Source organism: Magnolia sinica, chromosome 9 (genome assembly GCF_029962835.1).
Source record: "Magnolia sinica isolate HGM2019 chromosome 9, MsV1, whole genome shotgun sequence".
In the NCBI taxonomy this organism is placed as follows: Eukaryota; Viridiplantae; Streptophyta; class Magnoliopsida; order Magnoliales; family Magnoliaceae; genus Magnolia; species Magnolia sinica.
Window position 1 is genome coordinate 45,262,879 of NC_080581.1, and position 9,463 is coordinate 45,272,341.

A 9,463-nucleotide genomic window follows, 5' to 3' on the forward strand; every position below is an offset into this window, starting at 1 on the left:
ATAAAAGAGATGCATGTTTATTGTACAAGTACAGATAAACAAAACATGAAAACAAAACCATTAAAAAAAAAAACAAAAGACCTACCAAACCATTAAGAAAAACAAACATAAAATTTACACACATTTGTTTCAGGAATTTCGTCAAACATGTGACATGCTTATAGCTCAAATTCTATACAAGCATGCTTTGTGTAAGAAATAAGTGGCCTGTAAAATCCCAAATCCAGTGAAGTAAAAAAATAAATCCATTAGTGATTAAAAGAGAGAGGAAAAAAACCACCTGACCAGTCTCTTTGGTTCAGGCAGCTGCAGAGTTGGAATGTGAATAAGGTTTTAGAAGATTTAGAGAAATCAACTAAAATCTCTAGGGTTTTGGGAGATTTGGAGAAATCGGGAGATGCATGAAAGGAATGAGGTGCAGGAGAGAGAGAGAGAGAGAGAGCAGCGGAGATAGCAAACGCGTTCGGGTGCAGTGGCATCGAGCGACGTTTTTAGGGTAGCGATCACAGATCGCCAGATCTGAAGGCGTTGCTTCTTTTCAAACAAAAAGAAAGCTGGAGAAGAGAGAGAGAGAGAGAGCGTCGGGGGCGGTGAGAGGGAGAGTCGAGAGAGGGGAGAAAAACAGGGCTAAGGCTTTTGGTACGATATATATACCCTATCGCTAATCGATGCCCATTTTAATTAGCGCCGGTAAATTAGCTACATAAATCGTTGCCTAATCCACTTTTTGTTGTAGTGTCCTTACATTAGATGTGTTAGCTCAAGTTAGGCTTAGTGCCTCAAAATCATCCCTATCTATAATTTACGTAGGCCACACGCGTGAAAATAGTGTTAAGGGGATGCCCACCCTTCATGTGGCCCACCTGAATCACGGATAGGGCTGATTTTTGGGCACTGGACCTAAAATTTAGTGTTACTTGAAATGGTTGGAGAGTATTAAAATACATGTTGGTGGGGCCAATGGTAACTGTATGATAGATATTCATACACCAACTTGAGGGGGAATATTGGAAATTTATTTATTATATAGGGGTTTAGCTGTAAATATGCAAAGTAGAGTCTTATGTGTAATTTTATATTTATTAGGAGGTTATGATGTACTTTGTAGATAGGGGAAACCCTACATATAAAATGAATAAGAAATGAGGTAGCTCATGTTTTTGAGCTCTCTCAACTTTTCCTCATCTCTCTCTCTCTCTCTCTCTCTCTCTCTCTCTCTCTCTTCTATGAAAACTACTTCACCAACTACTACTGTCATTATTCCATGCATTGTTAAGTGTAGGGCTGTCAATGTGCGACTCAGGCCTTGCAAAATCAAATTTTCAAATAGGGTTGGCCCGAACAGTTCAAAATCCCGGCAGAAGCCAACCTCGAGCCTAACCTATTGACAACCCTACATATGAATATACAGGTCAGCTAATGCACATGCCTACACATCTGCCGGCATGGTGGGCATGTGCAATATCTAAGCCATCCATTCAGGTGCACCTCACTATGTAGAAGTTTCGTCCCTAAGATAAGTGTGCCATGATATTAGAAATCACTTGAAATGTTTGAAAACTTTGATTTTTCACAACCATGTATATTTTTTAAAGTCAAAACCTTACGTGATTATTATGTACTGTGGTTGGGTAAGACTTTTGATTAATGCATTGATATGATTTGCAAGTGTGTAAATATGCATTTTCTTTTTCCCTCGTTTATGCTGAGAATGCCCCAGCAAGGCTCCCTTTCCATGAGTTTGTGGTTGGGATGGCAATGAAAGCATGCCATGTTATGCAGTTCATCCTGTGCCTCGCTTTTGTACTTTCTGTCTGCCTCCTTATCATATCCTTCATCACGTTTTGGATATGGAGATTGACATTTGTGAGGAGTCTTGGTGAAGATGTTGTTGTACCCTTTGGTGAGCTTGTTGGCATGTCAGGGCTTGTATTTCATCTGGTTGAAAATCCAATAACTATGAGTTCATTGTTCCTTTTGTCTATTAATCTCTCTCGGTAACCTTCATTGTTCATTTTGTCTCCTAATCTTGTCCATATTATTCAAGTTTCTTGACTATGCTCTCTGATTTTCTTCCTTGCAAGCATCTCTGCCAAGTTGCTCTCTGATTTAAAATGGTACTCTACCAATGTAAACTTGATGTCAATTTGTTATAATAGATACCAAGGTTCATGTGTTGTATAACAATAAGTTGAGTTGTCAAACCGTTGCAATTTTTAACATTCGACTACCTTTTGGTCATCCTATGTCTGGTCGTCTTTTAATTATTTATTTATTTATATTTGGCACAATCATGTTACTTTTTGAGACCCATCGCTCTTGTTTTGATATTATGCAAAGCCTAAATATTTAAATTTTGGACTAAAAAAGAGAGTAGATTAGGTACGATGTACTCACTTAAAGAAACATATACGAAGTTTCTCCAACGATATCTTCTCCTTAAAAAAACTGTTAACAATTATCATGTACCTTTTCCACTTAATTAGAATTTTCTTCCTCGTGGATGTATACTATCTTTTGAACTGCTAACTTTTTTGGCATGGTGGTGGATTTAAAGATAATTTTATCTAGATTTACTTGGATGCACCCTTACCATGTTTATAGCTGATGAAAGCCTTTGCATATGATGAAGGTGCTTCATGCTCTCTCCTTTCATATTGTTAAACTAGAATGTTGATGTTCATGTATCTTATGGGAGTAGCATTGCCTTTCAAATGTGTAAAATAATTATTACATTTATGGATTCGAAAACTTCAATGACATTTTGTATGGACATTTGGAAATTTTTTTGTGGAAAGAAATGTGCATGTGACTTTGTATTGGGAATTTTAGTGCAACTCTTTTGGGTCCTGACTCATGCCTCGGTGGTAGACTCATAAGAGTTTCAACATGAGGTCATGGGTTCGAATACCCATTGTAGTGAAATTTCACTGTGGTGTGTGTTAATATATATATATATATAACTCTATGGTCTCAAGAAATCTCTGCTATATATGGTACGGGTCCTTCCAACATATAGGAACTCTTGGTATTACTGTGAAGATGGAAAGTAGCTATATTTGTTTATTTATTTACAAGAGGTCTTGAAATTTTATTACAATCAAAACAACATTAGACTGGAGGGAAAGATTTCATAATACAACAAATTATTGTGATAGCCTCCCCTTCCTATCTATACTTTTAAATATATATATATATATATTCTTATTCTTTTTGTGGGGGAACAAGCGAGGAATGACTCTCGAATTACTTACCCACACTAACCAAAATCGTCGTTTAGGAACGGTTTTAAACAGTTCCTAAATGCTTCAGGAACGGGTTAAAACCATTCCTGAATGAGTTGTCACAAAAAAATAAAAAGGAACGATTCCGAACCGTTTTGGGTACCGTTTCGAATTTTAGGAACGGTTTTAAACCGTTCTAGTGCCAACGGTCACATTTTTGGAACAAAATTTTAAAAACAGTTTTAAACCCTTGTTAATGTTGCTAACAGTTAGATTTTATGACGGAAATTTAGGAACAATTTTAAACCCTAGTAAACACACGAAATTTAGGGTCAAGGGAAATAAATTAACAGAAGTTAATTGCATTCCATCAAAATAGAGATTAATCCAAAGAAAAACATAAGGGAATAATGTGCTTGAAGATGTTTCATTACAAAATCAAATTTATAAAATAAGCTACAGTAAAGGCTAGCACTTCAAATTATAGCTTTGCGGAGATGGCAAAAAATGCTAGCAAATCTATTTGTTAAAGTTTCAGTATTGGCTAATCAAAGGGAACAAAGTGCATTCCTAATCAAGTTACTCCAGATAAAAGCAGATCCTTGAATCGGTTCCAGACAAGCAACATCGTGCAAAATTCCCAATAGAAATGGCCCAATATGCAAGGTTTTAGCCAATTTAGGATAGTCAACTCACTTGGCAACCTGCAATTATTTAGACTGCATTTGGATGTAAATCAGATGAAAATAATACCAGTAAGAACAAAAACATTTTCTATTGTATAAAGTGGTGAAATCCGTGGGCTCCACTGAAATGTGAAAGTTTGTGAAACACTGGTCAAAGCCAGATATGCAGTAAGGCAGGATTACCTTGCCAGTTTTGTTACATTATCAAGGAGGTCATCGAAATGCATAGTCAAATACTAACATATCAAAAAGATGTAAATAAAAAATAACGTGTGGTATGTAGTACTAGGCCATTTTTATAAACCCAATTGTAAAAATCCAACATGCAATCAAGCCTCTTTTTTTTTTTCTCTTAAATCAAGCCAAGATGATGATGATGGAGCTCAAGTGTGCACCTTCAATTCATTATATGCACCGTAGTACTGGGGATACTTCCCTCTGGCTCCCCCAAAAGCAGCTTGTCATGTATCTATGAGAATCAATTTCTCCCTTACATTTAAGGCCGGCTGTAGGACAATTTTGGAGGAATAAAACAGAGCTCTGATACCCAAAAGTGCATAAATGATTACAATGTACAATTATAAATGAAGGCAAGGAGGAACTAGAAAACAGAGCTCAGATACCCAAAAGCCTGCCCAATTCTATGAACCTGACCCAACTTTGTCTCAATCCTTGAATTGTGAAGAAGATTTCTCATCCTTTCCCTCGTGTTGTTTTCTAGTTCTTTTGTTTAAAATTTCATTATTGTCTAGGAAAAGAAGTTGCAAATCATTATTCTTTACATAACCCTCCATACTATGTATGCATTTTTATATTTAATAACTTTCCATTCATAAGTCTCAAAGCACTTTCCAATATCCATACAAAATTGTTGGATATCTGTACATGGAGTACTTGAACAAAATTTCAGATGTTGCTGGCCAGTTGACTGCACACCAAATTCCATATCCTAACCCTTTGTTGCTACCATCATTCAATTGACTACTTTTCAATGAACAAATTTATACATTTATCGTTTTCAATGCTAATGATTGGAGTAGTAACTATTATCATACATCTAATGCAGTGTCTCAAACAGAGGAAAAAGAAAATAAAGTATTGCTGGACCAAACAAATTGAAGAAAGAACAATAAAGGAAAATTACAACAGACAACAAATCCAATAACAAAGCAGAATCATGGACCATGGAAGGATGTTACATGGCTTCCCATCAATGGCATATCCATGGTTACAATGTCACTCTACTTATAGTATGGGGTCTATAAGAGAACAAAATAAATTCATTAAAAATTGTCTTGGGAAAAAAGAACAAAACAAATACAGATCTACGTGAATTTCAAAAAACCTAAAAAGAAAAAAAAAATACCTTGGATTGTGAAAAAGACCCTCTCTGTTTGCATACAAAGGGACATGATCTCTCTCCTTATACTTGTGATTTGACCCATTTGCTTCCACCTTTGTAGCAGAAAAGATGAACAAAACCACCAAAGCAGATCCCACCAATTTCACCAGCATAAAGGGCTAAAAAGTTTCCACCAAAGAACCAAATGGTTCTAAGTCATTCAAATAGTATTAGAATTACATGATATTAGGCTGGTCGAAAAATAAATTTATTAGCTTTGCAGTTGGAGCCAATTTAATGTTCTTACATTGTTTTACGCCCCCAAAAGTGGACTCCAAGAAATGAATGAGCTAACAGTGAACACAAATTTTTGGAGAAAGCGTGAGAGAAATTTGGTATAAAGGCAAATAAAAATCCAAACGCAGGAGAGAAAATTGGTATGAAGGCAAACAAAAGTCCAAACCCATCATCAATTTCATATGAAAGTATAAAGATAGAAATTAAAATTACTTAGATTTTGAGATGATGTATTGTCCATGCTAGGATCAGGAGATTCATCTCCATCTTTTGAAAAATGTGTATCGATTAGAAGGTGCAATCCATCATATCAGCAAAGAAGGTGACTTAGGTTCGATCGGTTTACCATATATCAATTACAGACATGTCCACCATGAAGCCTAATGATCCATACCTCCTCTAGTCATCATTAATTAAACCAGCAAAAAAGAAAAACATATTTGCAGAACCTCAACCAAAATTCATCAATCACAAAGTGAAACATGAAACTTTACACCCACCAATACATGTCAGAAAGAAGATTGTGCATGAGCCCATGGTAGATTACAAAAATGGAACATAACATCTTCCTCCTAATAACTAATGAAAGCTAAGATGAAGACGACAGAAAGTCCAAAGGTGTGGAAAGATTGTGCATGAGCCCATGGTTGTTATTTTCGCAACACATGTTCGAAATATCCTCACAAATTTTAAGCGTGCTATATACTTCTCGTGTAACGACACATGTCCTTTCCTAATTGGTTCTTCCATGAACAGTAAAAAATAGGGTACAACATTTTCTCCCATGTGATAACGCCTAAATATTGCATATTTATCCTCTCAATTACATTAGTTTTCCTTGCAATTGAGTGTTAATTCAATACATTTATATATGTTTTCTACACGCGATGTGTTCGGAAACTTAAGATGAATACATGCTTAAAAGATATATTTAAAGCTCAAAAAGTTATCAAGCTTAAAGATGATGAAGAATTAGAAATTTAGAAGTCATTAATGAAGATTCCACATGCCAAAGATCCAAGAAAACCAAGGACAAAGGATGGAGAAAAGACTGAAAAATCACAAACTATATGAAAAGAATTAATAAACTGTCCAGTCCCACCTTAGGTTAGTTCGGTCCGACCGAATGTGCATAGAACAGTCCAGCAAAAAACAATGATTTTAAGAGTTAATTTGGCTCAACACTTAAGTCTGACCTAAGTAATATTTGGTGACACCGAAGAGAAGTTCAGTGCGAATTAAGGGAGACAAAGACTTCAGATATATTTAGATAAAATTCAGCTAGACTCGATGTGATTGCGGTGCGATTAAAGGTTGTCATTGGTGCAACAGAAGCATAATATTAGTGCGTAAATTTGAAGTCAGTTCTAAGTAAGTGCAAGTTTTTCTTATTTAAAGGGGTGTTTTAAGCCTTACAAAGTACGAATTAGGGCTTGAGAGAAATACCTAGGGGTAGCAGAGCTTCCATGGAGTCATCCTTCTTCTTTGATCTCTCAAATCTAGTTTGTCTTTTTCAAAAAAAAAAAAAAAAATTTCTCTTTAAGATGTTAATCATGTTAGGCTAATCTCCTAAATAAGGCTAAGGGATTAAGCATATAGTTCAATTACAATATTTAGTATATTTGATTCAATAACATTAGTTTGAATGATTATAATAGATTGATTTGGTTTGGATTTACTTTAAAGTCTTTGAGTTGTTTATTTTTGGATTTAAAGTCTTTAAGAATGATTCAATCTGTATAATTGATTGATTTATTGTCTCTTAAGGTCACTTTAGATGTTTTTTATTCCCTACGAATGAAATCTAAGTACTTCATAAGGGAATTGTTCAATTGAAATCATTTTCTTATGGGTGTTGATGATTAGTTTAACAAATTTATCTTCTAATTGGATAGGATAGAACTTCTATTCCAATTGAGTTATACATTAAATCAATGAATGAATATTGTAATAGCTATGAATATATTCTTGGATCCTTAGTCTTTTATTTATTGTTTTAAAATTCTTTTTCTACTTCGTTGAATTAAAAAACCATATCGACCATTAAGCTTTATATTAGTTCCAAATCGTGTTCCCTATTTCCTGAGGATTTGACCTCGGTTTCACCGAGTTATTATTGCATCACAGCCTTGCACTTAGGGTTGTCAACCCTTGGGTCCGATCAAGTTTTTAGCGTCATAGCCAGAGAGTGGCATGAACACAATTAGGTTTAAGTTTTCTAGGTTTAATTTATAATTTAAGTTAGGTTTTTCTATTTTCTGAATTGTTTCTAATATAGGTTTTCATTTTTCTAGAATTTTCATAATTTTGTTTTTAGGGTTTATTTTATTTTAGATCTTTTAACATTGCTAACATTGTTGCTTGTCTTTGTTTGTAGGATTTTCAACTCTAGTTCTTCCCTACAGGTAACTTCCTTCCTTACTCCCTCTACATGCTTTCTTAATTGCTGTAAGACTAACGATTTAAGGTTAAGAATTAGGGTTTTATATGGTTAATACCCAAGTGGGTAAGGGACCATACATTGAGACTTTAGAGCGAATGAGGTTTGGTCGAGGGGTCGCAATCCATCGACGAGTTAGAAAACACCTAAATACTCCTGAAACATCATCTGAAAATATGGCCAAAACTGAATAATATGTCGATGAGAATCATGTGCGTAACATACCACCAGTTAGGAGAGTGCATGATGAGAATGAGGTACACTAGGTTCCACCAATTTGGACCTTACATGATTATTTACAACCGGCAAGAACAAGTATACATTCCTACATGATTTTCCCAACCAACACAAGAAACATGGACTTTAAACAATGGGTGATCCAATTACTCACAAAATTTGATCGACTCGATTAAAAAAGTTCATATTTTCACATAAATGAATTCGAAGAGATTGTCGCAACCATATACTTTAATAATTTTCCTTCTGACATGATTAAACTGAAGTTATTTTCATTCTCTCTCAAGGAGAAGGCCAAAGCATGGCTTCACTCCTTAAGGTCGAGATCTATTATTAGCACTTGGTTCGAGATGACCCGAGAGTTCCTTAAAAAGTTCTTCCCGGCCCATAAAACTAACACTCTCAGGAGTGACATTATGAACTTCTTTCAAAAAGGAGATGAAACTTTTTCCCAGTGTTGGGAACGATTTAAAGATTTACTTATTGCTTGCCCACACCATAGCTACGAGATTTGAAGGATTATTAACTTTTTTTATGAGGCATTAAGCTCAAACACGGGCTAACTCATAAAGATGATGTGCAACAACGAATTTATGAACAAGGATCCGAAAGTTGCCTGAGATTACCTGGACATGCTAGCTGAAAATGCCCAATCTGGAACATATCCAACCAAACTAGTAATCCTAAGGCAGTGCCAAAAAAAAAAAAAAAAAGAGGAGTACATGTTCTTAAAGAAGAGGATGATGTTAGTGGAAGGTTGACAGATCTCATAAGAAAGATTAATGCCATGGAACTAAGGAAGGAAACGATCCAACCCATTGCGGCCATTGAAACCGTATGTGGTATTTGTAAGAGCGATATTAACCTAACTAAGGATTGTCCTACAATTATCACTTTTTAGATGGTGTTGCATGCTCAAGTGAATGCTATGAATGCATACTAACATGTATACTCCCAATTGGTGGAATCATGCAAATTTCAGTTGGAGGAATAGATTAACTGCGAATGCACCTAATAATCCGCAAAGACCATTATTGAACCCCCACCGAGGTGAACCATTGAGGATACGTTAAATGCATTCATGCAAGGGCAACTTCATGCCATAAATGAACTTAAAACTTTGGTTGCAAGAATTGAGACACTGTTAAGTGTTAAGGAGAAAGAGACCTTTCTGACCCAACCTCAGCCTAACCCCAAGGGACAATTCGACATAAGAGATCCCAATTCTTCAACCCAA

General features: G+C 35.4%; 1 non-coding gene across 1 annotated transcript; it reads right to left on the reverse strand.

Annotated features, from left to right (window-relative positions):
* Nucleotides 1-8,624: 8,624 nt before the first annotated feature.
* LOC131257221 (small nucleolar RNA R71) lies at nt 8,625-8,731 on the reverse strand. The gene has a single exon (XR_009177234.1). It is a non-coding gene; the product is annotated as a small nucleolar RNA R71 (small nucleolar RNA).
* Nucleotides 8,732-9,463: the final 732 nt, after the last annotated feature.